The sequence below is a fragment of the Siphateles boraxobius genome, unplaced genomic scaffold (genome assembly GCF_051911475.1).
Source record: "Siphateles boraxobius isolate OS27281-9 unplaced genomic scaffold, OSU_SipBor_1 92, whole genome shotgun sequence".
In the NCBI taxonomy this organism is placed as follows: Eukaryota; Metazoa; Chordata; class Actinopteri; order Cypriniformes; family Leuciscidae; genus Siphateles; species Siphateles boraxobius.
This window is the reverse complement of record NW_027509222.1, coordinates 3,602,085-3,625,776: the sequence shown is the minus strand read 5'-3', so window position 1 is coordinate 3,625,776 and position 23,692 is coordinate 3,602,085. Positions and strand designations below refer to the sequence as shown.

Sequence of the window (23,692 nt, the reverse complement as noted above, 5' to 3'; positions counted from 1 at the left end):
ATCATGTTGCCTGTGAGTATGAGACCTTTTAAATCAGTCATGTAAGCTAATGACTTTAACTGAGTTTAATCAGTGGTCACAGGGAGAAGGCCCATAAGTTGAGGAGGATGAGGAGACTGTCTGTATGTTCAAGGAGGCCTGAGGTACTCACAGGTTCCATGCTATACTGTATTGAATATTAAAAAGTGTACTTGTGTGATAAAATGATCATAATGTGTTTTCAGGATGCTGACACTGTTCTAGAGCCCTCTCAGACTGGGACCACATGTGACAAAGTGAGTATTAAGAAATGAAAACAATGTGACAAGAGTATTCAATGAAATAACTTAAATCTATGTTGCTACAGAACCCAGAAAACATAAAAGGAGTGTATAAACGCTACCTCCTTAAACAAATGGAAGCGATTGATATCGACATCCAGTATAAATAACTGAAGATGAGGAAGTTGGAGCTGGAAATTCAACAGCTACAAAAAAATGGAAGTAGAACTACCGTTTTTAAAAAAGGAAAGAAAAAAAAAAACATTACCTTTTTGATCACTTTCCACAACATTTATTTTTGTGTTTTCACCCCTAACAGGCAGATACACTCTGAATACAGACAAATCACATTAAATACTTTGACTTCTGTGTGTTTGTTCAACTTAGGAGAAAGTTGAGGGGCCAGTGGAAAATTTTAAAGGCTACACATGGTTTAGACCATATTAAGCAAAATAATTATTTGCATATGTGTCTCGTATAAGTGTGCCTGTTTCGTTTTCCTCCAGTACTGCTTCATTGCCCCAGTCTTCCTCTTCAACAATCCTTGGTTGCCTCTCTCTCCTCAGACAAGCAATGTTATGGAGCACTACACAAGCAACTACAATGTCACATGCCCTATGTGGAGTCACTCTGAGGTGCTTTAGGCACTGAAACCTTGACTTTATCAGCCCAAATGCCATCTCTATATGACCTCTTGAGCGTGCATGGGCAATGTTGTAGCGGTGCTGTGCCTCTGTCTGGGGCTCCTGATAGGGAGTCAAGAGGTAAGGCAGGCATGGGTATCCCTTGTCTCCCAGCAAAACTCCTGAGAATTCTCCTGCATAGACAGAATGAATATATATAGATATATAATGTAGTTTTTTCTTCTTTTTTTTAAGACTTTTTGTGATTTAAGTGATTACTAGCATACCTCTTGCTAGTTGCTGGTAGAGAGATGAGGCTCTAAAGATTCTGGAGTCATGCACAGAGCCTGGCCATTTGGCCTCTACATTTGTGATGATGCAATCTGCATCACTAATCATCTAAAATAAATTAAACTTGTAGGTCACTACATTTTAATTGCAATGAACTAAACACTGGTGCCCAGCTTAGTACAGAACACTAGGTGCTGGAGCATAGCCTTCAATATCATCTCAGTGGGACCGTACCTGTACATTGATGCTGTGTACTGATTTCCTATTCACAAAGTCCGCTTCATGTGGACCAGACGGACACTTAATACGCACATGGGTGCAGTCCAATGCACCGATAACATTTGGGAAACCTAGGAAAATTATTTGTTTGTTTTAAATATGTCCCATGTAAAATCAACAGTCAAGAAATATTTCCATGTTTTATAGTTATTTGAGCTTACCAGCTATTCCATAAAAGGCATGTTTAATGGTACGAATAGCTTTGTGGCCAGGGAATGTGATGAACACATTGAGTAGTCTTTTTAAAGAAAGGTACACAGTTCGTACAGAGCGGCAAACTGATGCTTTGCTGATATTCTCTGCATCTCCAACTGTGTACAAAAATGTTCCACTGGCAAAAAAGCGAAGTGCAATGCTGGTCTGTGGGACTGTGAGCGCTCTGTTGCGGCGTGTATTATTTGCAATGTGTGGGCTTAGTAATCTACAAATATATGCAATCCCATCTCTTGAGAACCTATATCGCTCATAGCTGTCATTAAAAGCCAATGGGTCTGACCTGTCTCTGAAAGTTCTCTCTCTTTGAAAATCCCTCCGCAAGACTATAGCTCCCTCATCTACCACCTCATCAATGAAAGGACACGCCATGGTTAAGTTTGGAAATGAGTTCAGCTCCCTATTTATATACTTTTAATTAATTAATTACCAAACTCATTAACCAAACCCACAAATTAAACCCACAAGTTTTGAACATTTCTTAGTGTATTTATACCTTATAATTTCTTACATTTATTGATAAAGTACATTTCCTTCTTTATTTATTTATTTATTTATTTTATTTTTATTAATAGTGGTTAAGTAAAATAGAATGACATCGAAATACCAGCAGGTGAGTATAAATGGTATGCTCGTTAAGCCTGAACTCAGACTTAGCCTGACACTTAACCTGCCCCGGACCAGGTTAATTTGCCAGCATAAGTTGCTGGGGTAACTGAGTTTGATCTTTTTTATGTTTGATTTATGAAACCGAATCTACCAAAAATAAGCCTGACTAACCAAAATAAGCCTGGCTTATACTCTAATCTTGGTTTATGGAACAGCCCCTTGTTTCCATTGATCACTCTCACACCTGCATCTAGTTCCACACGCAGCTCCACACACATTTATACCTCACTGTCACTATCACCCTTTGCGAAGTCTTGAATGATGGTACTCACTGTTGTGTTCAATTCCTAGCGTCTCCTAGTCTGTAATCCAGTCTGATATCTAGTCTTGATTCCAAGTCTGCTTTTGACCGTTTCCTAGTTTGATTGCCTGTCTGTGTTTACGACCCTTGCTGAATCCTCTCCTCTATTGTCTGCTGCCTGCCGATTGACCTTCTGCCTTTTCCCTGGATCTTGTGTCGTCTGCTAGCTGCCTCTGTTCTCCTGCCTGGTATTTGGATTGTGATTTAGCCTTGTCTCCTATGCTGTGTCTGCTGTATGTGACCCTTGCCTGTCTGACTATCCTGTAATTAAACCTACGCTGCGTTTGGATCTACCTGTGTCTGGTTGTATCATGACAGATTATATGTGAACCTGCAATAGCCTCCCCCTTTTTAAACAAAATAGTTTTCAATCAATGTAAACTATTTGTGTGACTATGCCCCTGCGCAATACACACACATTATCGCGGGATGGCGGGGTTCATTTCATAAAAATATGATGCATTTGCTTTCACTAGACTAAACTGTAGATCCACGGCCACTTCATCCAACGCTCTTGATGTTCTTAAATCTTCCTGTTAAGAATCCGAGTCGAGTGTGATTGAACGCGCTTCAGACGATTCAGTGCGTGAGGAACTGAACAGATCATTCAGATTGATTCGCGAACCGATTTAGACATGATCTGCCAACTTGTTTGATGAAGTCTTTGAACAGAATCGACTCAAAAGTGATTCATTTGTAAATTGAGCATCGCTCATGCCCATAAAAAGATACAGCGCGCTGGGAATAAACTCATTTAAAAACATGTAATTGCATTAAAATAAAGTAATGAGAAAAACGTCGCCCAACGTAACATGTAGAAGTATACACCTTGTGTCCCTAACAGGAAAATACCCTGCTGCGCGATCTGTGACAGTAGGCGCGGCGTCAATTATGTAAAATATACTAGGCTACACATGGAATTGCACAAAAATATAACAATATTCAAAAAAGCTAATTTATGATCCCAACCCAACTTTGAGAATAGATTAACGCCGATATTTTTTTTATCTCCCGATAAGAGTCTCACGTTAACGCAGCACGTTAACGCCGATAACGGCCCACCACTAATATATATATATATATATATATATATGAGTTATTTTTAGAGAGAGGCTTCTTGAGTCAATAGAATGGCCTAATAAGACAAACAAATCAAATAGTTTTTCCTTCAAACTTGAGGGCGGAAATCCTTGAAAGAATCTATCATGGCCTCATGGGCCTGACTTACTAAAGGCAGAGAGAGTTATACCCAGATACCATGGTGATGTTGATACAATGTCGTGGTTGGCCTGATTCGAGGCTCTTAGCAAATTACTTTTGTCCAAAAAACTTCAATTGTGTGGCGTCATTACTATTATTTTACTGCTCCCGATCGCATCGGAGGCCGCACGATCCAAAATCGTAAATATAAAACATTTGATATGACTTTGAGTTGATACCTGCGATAGCCAATGAGAGCGAGCAAGCTTCACCAACCGGATATTGCGTCCTTTTATAGCTTATCTTTGCAGCCACAAACAAGCCACAAAAGTCTTGAGAATGAAGATCATCGATATTCTTTTTTCTTCTTTGTTTTTCTTCCTATAAAACAAAACTCACCCAAGGAGAACCAGCTGACCACATCAATCATCCAATTTTTGTGTAAGTTCTCAAGTCATGTTTGATCTTGCGAGTCTTTGTGAGATCTCGTATCACTGTGAAAATGTTACTACAATCGACGTGTGGGGACTCGCGGTCCGGAAGAATCTTCTAGTGTGTGTATTCGGAGGATTATAATGGTAAAAATCGGTTGAAACCGCCCTTATGTCTGTGATCTCCCACAGTTATAAAATCTGTTAAGATTTATAATCTAGTGTGTCCCACGCCTTACCTGATTTGCTCTAATCCAGTGGGGTCTTGGTTTAGGGGTGGGTCTCTTCATGATTTTAGCAAGTCAATTGAAAAATAGTCTATTGGGATGATGAGCACCAGCTGTAAGCGGCAGCTCCTCCAGTAGCTTTGTTTGTGCTCGTGTTTTCGGTGTTTTATAGCCCATTTTTATTTTTAACTTTGTAATTTATATGTTTTTATGTTTATGTGACCTATTGAAACTTTGACCAGATCTAGGCTTAAAGGTTTGTGACTACGCCCCCAGGTGCCTCTCACACCAAGATATACTTTGCACGTTAACTGCTGAATACCTAATCTAAGGCAAGCAGGTTCATAGAAATACACCCAAGATGAACTAGACAGAGGCATGCTTTCAGAACAAAAAATAACAATACTTTATTAGTCAATAATATAAAGAGCCACACCGTCATAATAGAGGCACAGTAGATGCAAACGAAAAGGCTTGGCCTAAAGGGAGAGACCAGGGCTGGTATTGGCTGCTACCAGGGACAATAAAATTAGCAAGATAACAAGACAATACTGATTCGCTGTCGAGGTAGGTTACCTGTCCGAGATAAGCGAGAAGTTCACCAACCGTGCTCTGAACTCTGGTGCCTACAGTCAAATGCATACACACACACACCAGGCACACACATAGACACATCCACCACAAGCAAGTGATTCAATGAATATTGTGAGGTGCAGTTTACCAATACAATACGCGGTGCAGTGCTCGAAGACGGACCCAGGAACCTCTCCTGTGAGCAGCTATCCTAGTACTCTGGAGGAGGGGGACAGGGACGAAGAGGGTGTTTTCACTAGCAAGATGGTAGAATATACAGCTGGGCAAAATCTTAACGGGGCTATGTAAACTACTGGAACAGCCAATACCACTTCAGTCGGACGGGGCACTAGGCGGAAGCCACGGCAACATAACCAAACAAAAGAAAAAAAAGAAAATATAAGGAAAGGCAAAACTATCAATGCACTTAATTTACGCAAGGCAAAGCAGCAGGAGCAATCTACCTGCAGACACAAAATCATTTAAAATTAGTGCTTGATATACACATGCACAGATCATAGTCACGTAGGATAACAAACATTTCATAACAAACATTCTATTCCCCTTTTTTTACCTCAATGCGACATACGAAATGACACCGTAGTAAACCCGCCCTTGCGCCAGTCTTCACAATCCTACATAACATTCATTACACACAGCATATTCATTAAATACATTTCTATTAAGGGTTAACAATTAACACAGCCATGCATTACGTCAGGACACACAATTAGACTCATTTTGCATGTGTTGAAGGCTATTGGTCCTAACACACTGGTACAACCCGTAACACAATAACCATTTACCTTTTAGATGTTGCGTCTTAATTGCGGTAATGCTACCGGGTGGGTGCCTTGCCCAAGACCTATGTGCATGTGCAAATGTGCTCATTAAAATGCATATCACGTTAAAACTCAAAATAAAATGCACAAAAAATACCTTCGGTAGTACACCACACGACTACCCGGAAGCGTCTGGCAATCAGTATGACACTATTTTCCAATAACCCAGTTATAGATAAACAATACTAAATGCTCAGCTTGCTACATCATATAAACATTTACACATACCTTGGTTGCACGAGGGAACCACGTACACAAACAGTAACAAGACTGTAGACTTATCTAAACACCAGGGAATCTTTCTTTTTTATTATAGAAACTGGCCTGGCCGCCAATGAGTTGTTAGCCACTCAGCGGCTAGCTGGGCACCGTGACGTCAGGGGGCTATCGTAGCTGTAGAGGGACAAGCTTCACCCAGACAGTGACTACTCTGCCGGTTACATTTAGTGAAGTGTTGTTCTATCATAGTTTTATTATATCCTACGGATATGGACTTTATATTACTGAATAACGATCACAGACTTGTTTACATGAGGGATCAGCTGATCACTCTCAGGACTTCGGCCAGTGCCGGTGTTGTACCGCATCTACCTTGGGAGGTGAGACGGCCGTACCGTGGATGCTGGGCGGGGCGCTAAGTTAAAAGCAAGGCGCAGGGAGAAGCGGTGGAGATTCAAGCACTTTGTTCCGTCTGTGGTCATGGGGAACGTCAACTCACTGGCTAACAAAATCTATGAACTGGATGCATTGGTGAAGAATTTGAGGATCTACAGGGAGTGCAGTTTACTGTGTTTCACGGAGACATGGCTAACCACTAGCATCCCAGATGCTAACTTGGATTTAACCGGCTTCACTACAGTCAGAGCAGACAGAGACATGAAGGCTAGTGGGAAGCGTAAGGGAGGGGGGCTTGTGATATTTATCAAGAATAGATGGTGTAATCCTGGACATGTCACTGTGAAGATGACAACCTGCAGTAGGGACATTGAGCTGTTGGCTGTAAGTCTCCGTCCTTACTACATGCCTAGAGAGTTTTCACACACCATCGCGGTTTGTGTTTACATTCCCCCGCGAGCACAAGCTGAAGCCGCGTGTGACGTCATCCACTCGGTAGTCGCGAGACTGCAGACACAGCACCCAGAAGCCTTCATGATTATTTCTGGGGATTTTAACAGAGGTGTCAAAAGTATTCACATTCATTACTCAAGTAGAAGTATAGATACTAGGATTTAAAAAGACTTCTGCAGAAGTTGAAGTATCAACTCAAGCTTTTTACTCAAGTAAAAGTGTAAAAGTAATGGTTTCAAAACTACTTAAAGTATTAAAGTAAAAGTAATGTAAGGAAAGGAAAAAAATCCCATTAAGGACAAAAGCTTAGGCCGTGCCACAGGGGCCTATAGTGCACTACCCCACCTCCTCAAAAAAAAAAAAAAATTATAAAGGCCATAATGACTATAATGTTATATTAAAATGTTAATGTTGAAAAATTTGGGATGCACTAGGCTACCTGTTTCAACCGCATATATGCCCATAGAAAATGAATTTCAGTTTTATTTTAATTTTAGTATAATGCAAATACATTAAAGAACCATATGTGTAGGAGAGAGTGGGGCTGGTTGGGTCAAGGGTTGGTTGGCACACAGTTCAATTCTAGTAAACTAGAGGGCGCTGCCACAAAAATCTGACATTAAAATGAATGCCCTCTTGACCTGAACACACCCATTTACTAAAATCAATGACCTGTCACTAACTGTTGAGGTGAGGATAGCTTTTCTATATTACTGTGTTAAAACTAAAAAAAATGTACTCGGTTACTAACATAACCTCGGTTCTCTCTAGAAGAGGGAACGAGTACTGCGTAATATCTTACGCTAGGGGAAAATCTCTTTTCCACGAGATATTGAAGCCAAAATGTATCCTTAATTTTGAATTAATGTAAAACGCATTGCGGCAGCAACGAGACATAGGCAAGACGGCTTGGGTGCCTATTAGCTGACCTGCGGCAACAGCAGCAGCCTATCGAGAGAGGCTCTTCGTGACGGCATATCCAATGGGGGCGCTTCACGCCTACTTTGTCACGTCCCGCCGAAATGGGCGTGGCCTGGGCCTATAAATACAGCTCGATAGGCTGATACAAACTGTTCTTTTCATCACCGAAGCGAACCAGAGCATGTTGCAGGCACGGCAAGATACGCAGTACTCGTTCCCTCTTCTAGAGAGAATCGAGGTTACGTTACTAATCGAGTACGTTCTCTTACGAGAGGTTCTCTCGTACTGCGTAATAACTTACGCTAGGGGAACACAGTGTAAAACGCCATGCGTGCTGGGTCCAACACCAAATTCCCAAGGGTTTGAGCCCGGGGCTCATATAGTGCATAATCACCAGGGACTCACAGAGAGTCTGAGAAGAGAGGCTAGAAGCGTCATTCCCAATAAGTAGCATCCTACTGGAGCTAACCACATCAACAGCGTTCCACACAGTCAGGGTGAAATTTTACGGCCTGAACTGGGTAAGAGTATGGATCTTACTCAACGCCCATGGAGTTTTTATATCGATCAGCAAGCTCAAGCTCAACGGGGCAGACAGTACTGATTTTTAGACCGACAGTAGTTTAGCCTGTAAGGCGGGAACCTCTAAGTTATAAAACCTTCTAAATGTAGACGCGAGGCCCAGCCAGCCACCATACATATATCCTGCAAGGTAATCCCGGTAGACAACGCCCACGAGGAGGCCATGCCTCTTGTGGAGTACGCTCTAACACCCAAAGGACACTGCCGGCCCTTGGACATGTAAGCCAACGCTATGGCATCAACTATCCACCTGGATAGGCTCTGTTTCGAAGCGGCCAGCTCTTTGATACGTCCGCTGAATGAAACGAAAAGCTGCCCAGTCTGTCTGAAAACAGACGAGCGGGATACGTATATTATCCGTATAATATAATATCCGCTGGAATATTGTTTCTGGACAGTCTGTGTGGTCCCAAATTGGGGTTGACCAGGCACATGTGCTGCTCTTAGTGAGAGCAGATTGTGCGAAGCCCAGATCAGGAGGCGTTCCGTCAGCCTCTGAAGGTTTCGGGACCTGATGCCACCCTGGCGATTTATGTAGGCCACCACTGACATGTTGTCCGAATGGACCAATACTTGGTGACCCTTTACCTGGGGACAAAAACGATTCAGCGCGTTGTCCACTGCCATCATTTCCAGACAGTTTATGTGTAGGAGCTTCTCTCGTTCTGACCACTGGCCAAAGAACGGTCTGCCCTCGAGCAGCGCTCCCCATCCCGAGCTGGAGGCGTCCGTGGAAACCACCTTTACGCTCAAGGGAGTTCCCAGGTTTACACCCGACTGATACCAGTCGGTTGCTTTCCACGGTTTCAGGGATCGGACGCAATTCTGATCGACCTTGAGGCGAAACAGACCAGAGGTCCACGCCCGAGGCGGTACTCGCGCTTTTAGCCATAACTGCACCGGGCGCATGCGAAGCAGACCCAGCTGGAGTACCGAAGATGCTGAGGCCATGAGACCCAGCACTTTCTGAAACCTTTTGAGCGGGACTATAGTGCCGCAGGGGAAGGATTTCGCGACACACTGAATGTTCAGTCTGCGCTCCGGCGACAGGCGCGCTGTCTTAGACAGCGAGTCCAGCTCTGTGCCCAGAAAAGATATTCTGACTGGGAGACAGCGAACTTTTCGCCCAACTGACTGTGAGACCTAGATTCTCGAGGTGTTTGAGTAATATGGTCCTGTGTTCTATGGGCTCTGAGTGTGATCGAGCTAGAATCAGCCAATCGTCCAAGTAGTTCAATATTCGCATGTCCCGAAGTTTCAGGGGCGCGAGAGTGTCCATGCACATCGTAAATGTACAGGGTGCCAGGGACAGGCCGAACGGCAGGACTGTGTATTGATATGCCTGGCCCTCGAAGGCGAATCTCAAGAATTGCCTGTGACGTGACTCTATTTGTATTTGAAAATACGCGTCTTTCAGATCTATTGACAGAAACCAGTCCCCTTGGCAAATCTGCGCGGGGATTTTCCTGGTCGTGTGCATTCTGAACTGGCGTTTCACAAGCACTTTGTTCAACTGTCTCAGATCTAGAATGGGTCTGAGACCCCCGTCTTTTTTCAGTGCCAGAAAATACCTGCTATTTAGACCCCCTACGCTCTGAGCTTGAGATAAAGGCTCTATAACCCCTTCGCTCAATAGCTTTGCTATCTCGGCTCGAAGTGGATGAGCTACTTCGCTTTTTACCATAGTTTCGACCCGCGCCGTGTAACGGCAGGGTCGTCGAGCGAACTACAGCGAATAGCCTCTCTCTATACTGCCCTACAAAGGCTAAGCGCAGTAACTACACATTTGATCTAAGACTTCTAATCGGCTTTATGACATGTGTTCTGTCTTGTGAAAAAATATCCGGGTTAAATTATGTTCCGTTTCGGAGATGCATTACCAGTAATCTACCCATAACATGTTTGACTGGCTGGTATAAAAACTTTAAAGGCCCTTATCTCCGTTTCTTTGTTTGCGTAGTTACTGCACTTAGCCTTTGTAGGGCAGTATAGTGTTCAGCACCCATTCTGATACCCTGGGGAGCTTTGCCCACGCATTTGCATGAATGGCCAGGGGTAAAATGAGATCTGGGCTCTGGCCGCAACTTAGTGGCGGCCGGAGAGCTCCAGTGTGCTGTAAAGTAAACACTGTGCTTGCAGCATCTGAGGCGGAGGGCGCGCTGATCACAGCGGGCGGTCTGGCCGCGCTCGATTTCTCTATGGCAGTTTGCGAAGAGAAAATGAGTGGGGTAAACCCCGTGGGTTTTAACTTGTCTATAAGAGAATGTGTGCGCGGGACAGCAAGCACATTTACTGAACTCAAAACACCGTCTACCTGAGCTGACTGAATGTCTGTTGTTTTCATTTTTACAGAAACCGCGGGACATGCATTATGTAGTTTTTGTGGGCACTGAGATGTGGGTACATACACTACATGTAATGCACAATCGACATGAGCCAATTGACACCATCGGCTGTGGCCGGAATACAGAAAATACACTTTTACACTGCTTTTGTGTGCAGCCAAGCGGGCCGTGGTACCGACTTGTTTACTGCAGAATACACTGGAACAGTCGCATTTTCTGGAACTGAACGAGCGAAAAATTTTCGGTGCAAGTTTAATGCACAATCGACACGAGTCGATTTCATTTGTGCGAGCCCTGCACTTTGGTGGGCTGTGCTTGAGTGTAGGAATGAACACTGGGTCGGGGGCAGTTTTTTATTACACTCATGACACCATCGGCCGTGGCCGGAATACGAGAAAATACATTCTTCATGTGATTTATCTGGGTCGCCGTAAAAACGGCGTTTGTGTGCAGGCAAGCGGGCCGTGGTACCGGCTTGTTTACTGCAGAATACACTGGAACAGTCGCATTTCCTGGAACTAAACGAGCGAAAATTTCTGGTGCGAGCCTGACCGTAGCGAGACTTAAACTCCGTTGCTTACCTAGGAGGGCTAGAAAGACTTTGAGGCCTCGGGCTTTATCTCAATCTTCGGGCGGGGCCCACGCGGAGGGGGGCGGCGGGCGGCAGAGTGAGAGTGGAGCCCTTTGCAGCAAACACCCATCCAGCCGGTTGTGCGCGGGCACCTTCCACTCAAGGCCGAGGCTCGCCGCGGCCTGAGAGAGCAGATGTATCAGCTCGGATTCGATGCTGGCCCGCTTCCCTGAGGGGGGGGGGGGGTCCACAGAGCTCGCCCAATCCTCACTATCCGATGCCAGGATAGAACAGCTGTCCTCCTCCACAGAAGCAGCTATCTCGTCGTCACCAATGGCGGAAGCGGTGGCGGCGGACAACGGCCGCTGTCCGTCGCCGAGCGACTCGAGTGAAGCTGGCGAAGCTGGGTTGCGACCCGGCAAGCTTTTCACAGGCTGGAGAAGGCTCGGGGACCCATTGAGTACGGTGCTTTATATGGCGCGGCACTATAGCGGGTGGAAGTGCAGACTCTGAGAAAAAATGCCAGGCGAGTCATGGTAATAGCTCGCAATGATGGCAGCCGCCGTCAGTGAGCGCGAGAGCTGCATGATCCTCACCCAGGCAGGAAACGCAGATGACATGGCGGTCCCCGTCGCTGAGTGCGGCTCGGCACGAGCCACAGGAATGAGGCATCTTTAAAAAGACGCTTGCTCTTTTAGATAAGAGAGAGAGAGAGAGTGTGAGTCGCGGCGGCGAACACACACTCGGCAGAGTAAAAGGATATGTATGCTGGAAAGCGTAGCAGGTACGGCGACTGAAGGCGGCGAGATGAAGGCCAGCAGCTTCAGATGCAAAGGCTGTCCAACAGAAGGCTTTTTCTTAGACGGCGCGGCTTCTTCACTCCGGATCCAGTGATGCGTGAGCTTCGCAGAAGAGATGAAACATCAGTTTGTATCAGCCTATCGAGCTGTATTTATAGGCCCAGGCCACGCCCATTTCGGCGGGATGTGACGAAGTAGGCGCGAATCGCCCCCATTGTATATGGCTTCACGAAGGGCCTCTCTTGATAGGCTGCTGCTGTTGCCGCAGGTCAGCCAATAGGCGTGCAAGCCGTCTTGCCTATGTCTACATGCTGCCGCAACGCGTTTTACATTAATTCAAAATTAAGGATAATTTTTGGCTTCAATATCTCGTGGAAAAGAGTTTTTCCCCTAGCGTAAGATATTAGGCAGTACGAGAGAACCTCTCGTAAGAGAACCTTCTCCCCACCAAATACATTTTAGAACTATGATAGATAGAGTTCATATAAAATGTAAGGATTTCAGTTGATATAGATAGGATCAGCTATATTTTGATATGAAATTTAAAAGTCTCTGATGAGTGATACTATGTGGCTAACAATTTCAGTAAAGAGTTATGTCCTAATGTGGGTGGGGTTGGTTAACACACTTATTTGGGGGTTGGTTGGCACATGTGTCTTTATAGCCAATTGGTTATAAATGTATTCATTTATGCATTTTACATATGTTGAATATATATATATATATATATATATATATATATATATATATATATATATATATACAAAATACTATTATATGTTGCAGGTACTGGTCATATAATTAGAATATCATCAAAAAGTTGATTTATTTCAGTAATTCCATTCAAAAAGTGAAACTTGGATATTATATTAATTCATTACACACATACTGATATATTTCAAAAGTTTATTTTATTTAATTGTGATGATTAAAACTGACAACTTAGGAAAATGCCATATTCAGTATCTCCGAAAATTAGAATATTACAGGTTAAGACCAATACCAAAAAAAAAAGGATTTTTAGAAATGTTGGCCAACTGAAAAGTATGAACATGAAAAGTGTAGCCTACAGACCTAGACTGAGAGACCATTTAAAGGCCTTTGCTGGTGTTTTGAGTTAATTAGCGGATTAGAGTGTGGCACCAGGTGTCTTCAATATTGAACCTTTCACAATATTCTAATTTTCTGAGATACTGATTTTGGGGTTTTCATTAGTTGTCAGTTATAATCATTAAAATTAAAAGGAATGAACACTTTAAATATATCAGTCTGTGTGTAATGAATGAATATAATATCCAAATTTAAGTTTTTGAATGGAATTACTGAAATAAATCAACTTTTTGATGATATTCTAATTATATGACCAGCACCTGTATACTATACAAACTGTATTTGTTTTTGGTTTGGTTAAAAATGGGCAGAAATTCTGATAAATGTTATTCTGCATCTGGTTTTAATTAAATGGTCAAGTTCTTTATATTTGTCACCTCATTCTTTGGAACTATAGCATATGTGCCAACCAACCCCATTGCATGTTCCAACTAACCCCCATACTGGGGCTGGTTGGCACAAGTACACAACATCACTTTAATGATGAATAAAACATCTTTAGGTATCATTTGTGAACATTAAATGTAGCCTACCTGTTGAGTAGCTGAGATCTTATCCTTTCAGTTTTTACTGGTTAGACTATTTTAACATATATCATGACTGAGAAAAATGACAGACAGTGAAAAGTGTGCCAACCAACCCCGCTCTCCCCTACTACTGAGCATTAGCATGTGTTTCAAGAAGCGGAAGATAGAATCACCTAATACAGAAAACTTTTTGCATTGTTACATTTTCACTTAGTCTGTGTATAAGCTGTTTTCCAAAAAAGAAAAAAAAATTATAATAATTCCCCTCAAGGACAAGGATTTTCTATAATGTAGGGTTGCACACACACACACACAGACACACACACACACACACACACACACACACACACACACACACACACACACACACACACAGACACACACACTCTAATGATTATCTTTGCCACTTATCCCGCGATTGTCATACAGTATATTGCAAAAACGGCTGTCCCAAAATCAATATTTGATGCGATTTGCCCCGTATTCTTGAGCAGAAAACGGTTGATTTTTTGCCGCTTCGCACAACCAAATGTAACAACAGCCTCTCACAAGTTAAAAAGAAAACATAAAGCCAATCAGTTTAGCAATGTGTGTTCAGGAGGCGGGACTCATATATATTAACCGTTTGTGTTATTGGTAATTTTTTTGAACTATAACAAGCCGGAATGACAACAAGCCAAAATGAAATAGGAGTAACGAGGCTATTTTTAAAATGTAAGGAGTAGAAAGTACAGATAATTGCGTGAAAATGTAAGGAGTAGAAGTAAAAAGTCGTCTGAAAAATAATTACTCCAGTAAGTATAGATACCCCAAATTTATACTTAAGTAAGGTAACAAATATTTGTACTTCGTTACTTGACACCTCTGGATTTTAACCACTTCACACTGGACTCCTCACTGTCTGCTTTCTACCAGTATGTTGACTGTTCCACCAGAGGAAAAAGAACAATTGATTTACTGTATGCTAATGTTAAGGATGTATACACTGCCATTACTCTACCACCACTGGGGAGATCAGACCACAATCTTGTTCTTTTTAGCCTCACTATAAGCCCAAATTTGTAAGGCAACCCATCACCATATGTTCCTTCAGGAAGTGGTCTCCTGGGGCGGAGGAAGCCCTGCGGGACTGTTTCCAGTGTCCTGACTGGGGAATGCTGCAGGAGGCGTATGGGGAGGACGTTGAGGGTATTACTAGTTGTACAACTGACTACATGAATTTCTGTATGGAAATTGTTGTTCCCACTAGATCTGTACGCTGCTTTGCCAATAACAAACCCTGGATCACAAGCAACATCAAAGACCCTCCTCAACCAGAAGAAGAGGGCATTTATGATTGGTGACCAGTTACAGTTAATATGCATACAAAGGGAGCTCAAGTTCCACCTGAAAGATGCTTACAGAAGAAAATGGAGCAGAAGTTGCAGCAAAACAGTATGAGGGAGGTGTGGGAGGGCATGAAGACCATCACAGGCTGTAGCTTGAAGCGTGGGAACCTTGTGGAGGGGGACGTGGAGAGGGCCAACCAGTTTAATACATTCTCTAACAGGTTTGATTGCCCTGTCCCCCCTGCTGCTGCTACCGGGACCTGTACTGCTTCCATTCCCGCACCGTACCCCCCTACTCCCGCAGTAACACTAACAGTACTGGATGTGAGATCAATAGCCCACTTCCATTACCCATCATCACAGCAGCCCAAGTGAGTGGGGAGTTGAGGAAGCTTCGTCCCAGTAAAGTGGCTGGCCCAGACAGAGTAAGTCCAAAACTGCTCAAAACCTGTGCTCTTGAGCTTGGTGACCCTTTACAATATATCTTCAACATGAGTCTGCGTTTGGGAGGGTTCCTGTGCTGTGGAAGTCCTGTATTGTGCCTATACCGAAAAAGCCACACCCTAAGGAGCTGAATGATTTTAGGCCAGTTGCCCTGACACCACACGTTATGAAGACCATGGAGCGGCTGCTGTTACACCACTGTAGGGTATGAGCGCAGAATCATAAAGTCATTAATTCTTAACACAATAAACAAATGTTCACGAAGAGTTTCTAAAGCCCAACCTATGACTCCTCCAAAGTCTAAATCTTCCCTTAGCGCCAGCCAGTCTGGAGGGTAGATTAATTCGTGACACCTTTACAGCGTAATGAGTCCCCACAGAGATCCTTGCGCGATCCTGATTTGTTCGTGAGCCAACATACAAGAAGACCGTTATCTCCAAACCCACAGACTAAGACAAAGGGAAGACCTGGCGCCAAAATCTGTGAGGTGCTATTGGTCTGTGCTCCCAAAGAAGGGGCGTTAAGTTTCACTTTAAGAGATGCGACATTGTCACGGTTGGTAAATCCTATGTCTTCTTCTTGTCTTGTGTTTCTGTTGTTGTATGTGTGTGTGCTGATTAGAGGGGCGGGGCCGCTAATCAGCGCTCGTTCAGTATCACTCATTACCTCTTCACCAGCTGCAGTCTATCCATTCCTGTGTATATAATCTCATCAACTTCTCATCTCCATTGTCAGATCGTTGTTTGTTGGTGTCCGGTGTCTTCTCCCTCGTTCGTTCCAGTCATCCTTCATTGTTCCTGTCTGTTTCCTGTGGATGTTCTGGATTTGTCTCGTTAATCGTCACCTCTCTTCACCTCATTCACCTGTTACATCTGACCATCGAGTTGCTGCGTCACTAACCTGTTGCCCTTTGGACTGAGTCAATTATCTTTCAATAAACTGTGAACTTGCACTTGCTTCCGAAGTTTATCCGTGACAGACATGGCTCTTCCTCTCTCTCTTCTTCATGCTACTCTTCCTGTGTATGTCCTGCGACCTAGTCGTCTTATTTTATCTTTGGTTTTATTTTACGTTTAACTCAGTCTTTTATTTAATACTCAGTTCTTGTTGGCAAAAATGCAGCATTTTACGTTTTTGATAGAATTCCTATATCCTCTGGGTGAAAGGACTCCTCCACAGCCTACCTTTAAGACTTTCGAATTTCCCGCGAGCAAAACAGGCTCTCGAAACACCGAAAGGACGCTTCCAGCTCACCAACTACGAGGACATCCACACCCACACACACCTGCTTGTCCAGCGACATAAAGGTCCCGTGCAAGTATAATTCAATCCAGATTCAAGTGCGTTAAAGTGTGTATTTTCCTTGTTGGTTCTTAAGGTTCAACTGTGGTAACAATCTTTGTTTTCCTGTCTTCTATTTTTCTTTCTTACTGTTTTTGCTTTTATTATTCGATATATTCATTGTTAAAGGGTTAGTTCACCCAAAAATGAAAATGATGTCATTAATGACTCACCCTAATGTCGCTCCAAGCCCGTAAGACCTCCGTTCATCTTCAGAACACAGTTTAAGATATTTTAGATTTAGTCCGAGAGCTTTCTGTCCCTCCATTGAAAATGTATGAACGGTATACTGTCCTTGTCCAGAAAGAAAATAAAGACATCATCAAAGTAGTCCATGTGACATCAGTGGGTTAGTTAGAATGTTTTGAAGCATCGGAAATACATTTTGGTCCAAAAATAACCAAAACTACGACTTTATTCAGCATTGTATTGTCTTCCGGTTCTGTTGGGGATCCGCGTTCAGTGACGCTGCTGATGTTAGACGCTGCTGACGTGTGTCTGGTGCGCCTGAGCTTCGTTTACAGTCTGAGGGAGACGCACGCTGGAAACAAAACAATCTTCACAAACATGTCTAAGAATTTCCACACAGAGGAAGACTTGCATTTTTTTGCCCAGCCATATTTATTTGAACCCGAATACCCGGCGCACCAGATACACGTCAGCAGCGTCTTACGTCATCAGCGTCACTGCGGACTCGTGAACGCGGATCCCCAACAGAACCGGAAGACAATACAATGCTGAATAAAGTCGTAGTTTTGGTTATTTTTGGACCAAAATGTATTTCCGATGCTTCAAAACATTCTAACTAATCCACTGATGTCACATGGACTACTTTGATGATGTCTTTATTTTCTTTCTGGACAAGGACAGTATACCGTTCATACATTTTCAATGGAGGGACAGAAAGCTCTCGGACTAAATCTAAAATATCTTAAACTGTGTTCTGAAGATGAACGGAGGTCTTACGGGCTTGGAGCGACATGAGGGTGAGTCATTAATGACATCATTTTCATTTTCTGGGTGAACTAACCCTTTAAATGTAGCCTAGTTGTATTTTCTAGTTCATTTTTATTAAACTCATTATACTCTTGATTGTCTCTGTTTGTTGGCCACGGAACAAAGCCTCTTTAATGTATGATCTAAAGCTACGAGCTGATACTGTTAAAGTTAACTAATTTGATTAGTAAACTGATACTTTTTGAGAATTGATAACGAATATCAAACAAGCAGCTCGGTGGACGAACTGACTAGTTGGGATAACAGTTACAGTTAACTCTATTAAGGTATTCTGAAAATTAATATAGCCCGCCTGCATGTGAATTATATACTTTATTAATTACAATTTGTTGTGTAATTAACTATATATATATATATATATATATATATATATATATATCTGAAGCAGACGCGTGAGCTATATAATCCCTATTTGGGTGATTTTTATGAATGATGATCTAGTTCAGACCCGTATTCAATCACTGTTGATCCTAAATTAATAATTGTTGAATACTTATTCCCCAAACCTGAGCTAAATTCCTCACATAATGGTGGAGAAATATGCGAGCACATTTTAAGCTTTGTTTTGTGAACAACTAATGCAGTGTCAATTTTGTGTATTGTGTTGTTAATTTTGTATTCGAGCGCGCCGCCGCAGCGCGACCTCCCTAACGAACTACTAAGGCACAAGCCGGTTGCCAGTTCAGCATTCACGGCGGCTAAATATATGTTAACATTTATTTTGCCACTGTGAATTACTAAAGTAAACTGCAGTTCCTTAATATTGGAATTTGTTCCTGTAAAGACAGAGACTCTTTACCAATTTTGATATCAAAACCGCCTGTTAGAACTGAACATTCTCTCAGCGCGAGAGTAAACCTGACCAGAGTGAAGTTCCTCTCGTCAATATTAAAAAGGCCTGATATTATAATCGTTAGATTAACAATAACTCTTGGTTGAACATTGACCTAGCTAATCAATCGAAACATAAAACATTTAAATCAGAGTGCTATTGTGATTAAATGTTTACGAGAGCCGGACAACAGAAGTAGAATTCCTGTGTCCATATTTATGCATAGTGCAAACCTGCCCATAAAACCTGCCTTTGTGCATTAGGGGCACCTATAGCACCGAAAATCCACCGAGATTTGAAATTGTGATTTTTGATTTTTGACTTTGTGATTTGTGCAGGAAGCCTAAGAGTGAAAACTCTCCCAGAACTGAAATCACAGCGAATGCAATTCCGCTGACAAACACTGGAGGGCAACCTTTAAGTCCTTGGCAGCGTGAACAACCCACACCATATGACGTCATTTTGCGTGAGCATCAGTATGCCATCATGTGGACAATAATCGATAAGTCAGCCGTTTCTCAATTCATTCGCCCTGCAACTTAATTTCCTTGTGATTGAAATCGTGTGGTCTAATTCGCAATGCTTAGTTGCATTTACAGCTCGCTTGTACTAGCATTATGGGATATTAGATTCCTTGTTTTCTTTACACTCGATTCTACATTGTAACGTTACACTCATTTGAAGTTTGGTGCAAACAAGATTTGAATTAAAACTTCAACTTAAAGTTTCAGTTCATCCACTGATATCCACTTTAAGAAGGGAGTGTGCCCCCTCGTGGTACCCACCCTGCTAAGTCTACCTACCACCCTTCTTGCTTTCATTTCTGTTTTGAATTTGGTCTATACCCCTCTATCCTTGTGGTTCTCATTGTTATTATTAATCTTTAATGTCTCTCTTATCACTGATATTTTACGGCAATCTGTTATTATCAAGATATAATTCTGATCTGTAACTCCTTTTTACACGCTTATTTAAGATTGGTTAAAAACAACTTTGAATTTAAGTTTAAATTAAGGTGTCTAAGTCAACCAGGGTAACCACAGGGAGGAAGTGCGCCCCTTGTGGTGAAAACCCACTACTACGGTTTGCCTCCTCCTGTGTTTCATCCTGCTTGGCTTATTTCTACTTTTTTTCCTTTGATTATTTCATAATTATTAATGATACCTTACTGTTATCATTGGTAGTTATCGGATATTATTCTGATTTCCCTTAATTCTTCTTGCATGCTTATTTAAATTTGATTTAAACTCCTTTGAATTTAATTTGAATTAAGTTTGTCTGTTCAGTCAGGTGCACCACCACTGAGGAAGTATGCACCCTGGTGGCACCAACACGCCACTACAGCCTGCCTCCTCCTGTGTTCCATCTGGACTCTTTGACTTATTTCTGCATAAAAAAAAATAAAATCCATTTGGTTTGAACAAAAAATCCTTAATCCACTTTATGTTTCACTTGTTCAACCTTTGTGTATTTATAGGTGGCATTCACTAGAGCACTGTGGTGAGTTGCGGCATTCTCTGATTTGTATACCACGGGTGAGGTTACCCGACCGGCGGTACTGACGCTGTTGGTACTCACGCAACATCAGCAATTTGGCACTCCAAAAGGTAACGTCAACCACGTCAGTCTACACACAAGGCAATTTTGGAATAATTACCTAAACCGAGGCCTAAAGAGGGCCCACTCTTTTTGAGGGTTCTGGGGAAAATCCACTTTGCCATGCCGTCTGGAGGTTGACACTTCAGGGGTGCCGGTTGTATTTAAACTCAGGTTGTTTGAGAGGGCGCGGCAAGGTACAGGGAGACAACGGAGTTGCCCGAGAACACTGCGGTCAAGTGTTGGGAACCATCGGAGGGGTGACTGAGCCACGGGGTCCCACCAGAGTGGCCTCAATTCATCGCAGGTAAACTAAATTTAATAAAACCCATTCTGCTTACTATAAGCCACAGAATACTAGATATCTCCCGGATAGTTTAAGTATTTGGCCCATCTCTTCTCCAAGCCACACCATCGTCCTCGGGTTTTCTACCCCGATAGCCCTCACTCACCTGTTGGCCCTATCTTAAACCCTAGCAGCAGGCTCAGGCCTCCTTATCCCCTGTAACACTTTGTGTGTTATCATCTGTTCCATGTCATTATAGACCTATTAATTTTTCTTCTTGTTATTTTACTTCAACTTTCTATCACACTATTTTTCCCGTTCTGCTGTGATTTGTTGCTTTCAGTTAATCTAGTCACAGAACCTTTGAGAGACACCAAGGAGAAAGCTAAATCATAGATCAACAATCTTGATTTAGCCCCTGCGCTGACCTGCACAAATTGTCCCCACCTAACTGTCTGCATCAGTTAGCTAAAATTATCATAGACGGCATAAGCCTTATTAGCATAATTCGTTAACCATACAACGAACTTGCATTGGTCTCTTTGTGTGTGTGTGTGTTCTGTATTCCTCTCGCCTACAGTGAGCAGTATGTCCCGTGCCTCCTGTCCCGCAGCCCACTGGGACAACCTCGACCAATGGCTGACAGCCATGACGGCTACCTTCCTGCCCAAGGACGCCGGCGACTCAGAGCCCCGGAGCCAAGAGCAGCTGGACGGCGACTTGGACAAACTGATGACACACGATCCCACCCAGAGCTAGAACTACAAAGACTGGGCCAAAATCGTGGGAAACCTCGCTCACACTCTTGTCGCCCAGGCACGGCTCAGCGAAAGAAACATCATCGACCTGGAACAGGAAGCACCAACACTAAGGCTCCAAGCGGAGGAGGCCCGGAGTGATCAAGCCAAGACCCAGAGTCAGCTAGATCAGCTCCTACTCGAGTCTGAGGATCAGCGCAAAGAAAAAGAGGAAACGGACCCAGAGCTACAAAATGAAGTTTAAAGACTTCAAAAGGCCCGGTCTGACCTTCGTCGGGACACAGACCAAAGAGAGAAGTTGGAGAGAAAAACCAGAGATGAACTCGATGGACAAATCCGACAAGGTGAAGCTCTTCTTGCCAGAGCAGAGATTGAACTGAAAGAAAGAGATGCTAAGGCCAAGGCCTGTGAAAAACATTTGAAAGCGGCCCGAGTTGAAATCCATGAGCTTCGCCAGCACAGAGAGGATCTAAAAGATGAACTTGACATTGTTCACAGAGAGTTAAAACACCTTTATAGACTGCAGAATGACCGGAAAGAGGAAACGCACACCACTGAGTTTCCCCTGACCTACCGGCCCACACCTTTCAGCCAAGAACTCAGAGCTGGAAAGGGGGGCGAGAGCCCACTGTTCAAGACATCACCAGCCAGCCCACGAGGACCCCCGTCAGCAGCAATGGAGGGGGGCCTCTCCAGCCAGCCACTGACCACGGCATGCCCCCAAAAGATCTTGACAAGCTGGCCCGAAACATCCCTACGTTCACTCCGAACCCTGCAGGAGGCCACGACGTGCATGCCTACCTACAAGATATAGACTTTCACTTGCGCACTGTTCCCAATGTGATCACATGGGACAAATTGTACCTGCTCAGAATTATGTCTAGTCGTGACGTCCGCAGCTTCCAAGATCGTCAACCAGAGACTGTCAAATCCGATTTCCAGCAGCTGCGGCAGGCTTTCATCAGGGAATTCTCTGATTCAGAAACTGATCAGGGACTCATTACTGCCATGGACCTCAAACAGGGCCGACAAGAAACTCCACAGGCCTACTACAGCCGCATCCGACGAGCCTACTTCGGTGCATGGAACGAACCCGGGATGGAAGAAGATTTCAATTTCCGAACTCTATTCCTCCGTAACCTGCATCCCACGGTGAGCCATCACTTAGGGGTCCTGGCCTGCCCTCGGAGCATGAGTACCCAACAGCTGCGAGACTTGGCTCATAAAGCTTGTACCAAGCAAAAGATTTCTTCTGAAAAGACTGTAAAAAATCCATCAATTTGCCCTGTCACTGATCAGCACTCCGAGCTGGCACTAGAGGGCGCCCAGCAGCACCACAACAACAGACCTTTTAACAACGAGTCATGACCGTTCTAGGCCAACAGAGGGAAGCATAACCGTGATGGTGCTCGTCCTAAGCACCAGAGTGGGCGCTCTGAAAGATTCTACGGCAGCCCACGGCCCTCCCACAACCAAAAGGGTGGAGCCAAGTGGGAAGCCAGCCGACGGCACAGAAAGAGCCGAACCCCATCAACTAGAATGTCCAGCCCAGACAGCCCAGACAGCCCGCAGCGGAACACCTCTCGGCATGCCCCAGGCAAGTCCAAGTCCGAGCCTACCTCAAAGAAGAACAGTGACGCCACTTCAGAATCCGCAGAGATCCTGAAAATTTTGAAAGAGCTCATCCATTAGAAACCTCACAAGGAAGACAAAGAGGACAAGCCAGACTCCTCGTGACTAAGAGTAAGGCCTGAAACCAACACCCTTCCTGACCGCCCTCCTACCGAACCAAGCACCCAAACCCCCGCTCTTCAGACACAGACTACAGAACCAGCTGTCACATCACCAAGGTATAGCGTCATCCACTCAGTGCAGTTAACAACCGCACACCCTGAAGCGGACAACACAATTCTTCAAATCGGTGACCAAACCCCTCAGATACCAGAAAGTGCTGTGTTGGTTGTGTGTCTCTGCAACGAGCCACAAGAGACAGACACTAACTGCTTATCGATCACCACACAAGCCCAGACACCAAAACTCCTGGGTCGAAAAGGGCATGGCACGCAAACTATACCTGGTCATCACTTTGGAAAATGAGGTGAGACTCGAAGCCCTGGTGGACACCAGCGCAGACCTCACTTTGATATCAGCTAAACTCTTTAACCCTCTAAGGGGTTTTTGGGGTCCTTGAGGTGTTCTGACATGCTCTGACATGTGTGCTTTTTTCAGTTATTTATAAACATGTTAATGGCAAAGG

At 43.7% G+C, this 23,692-nt stretch overlaps 1 pseudogene; it reads left to right on the top strand.

The window, feature by feature from the left end:
- Positions 1 to 15,242: 15,242 nt before the first annotated feature.
- Positions 15,243 to 22,803, top strand: LOC143733178 (uncharacterized; annotated as a pseudogene).
- Positions 22,804 to 23,692: the final 889 nt, after the last annotated feature.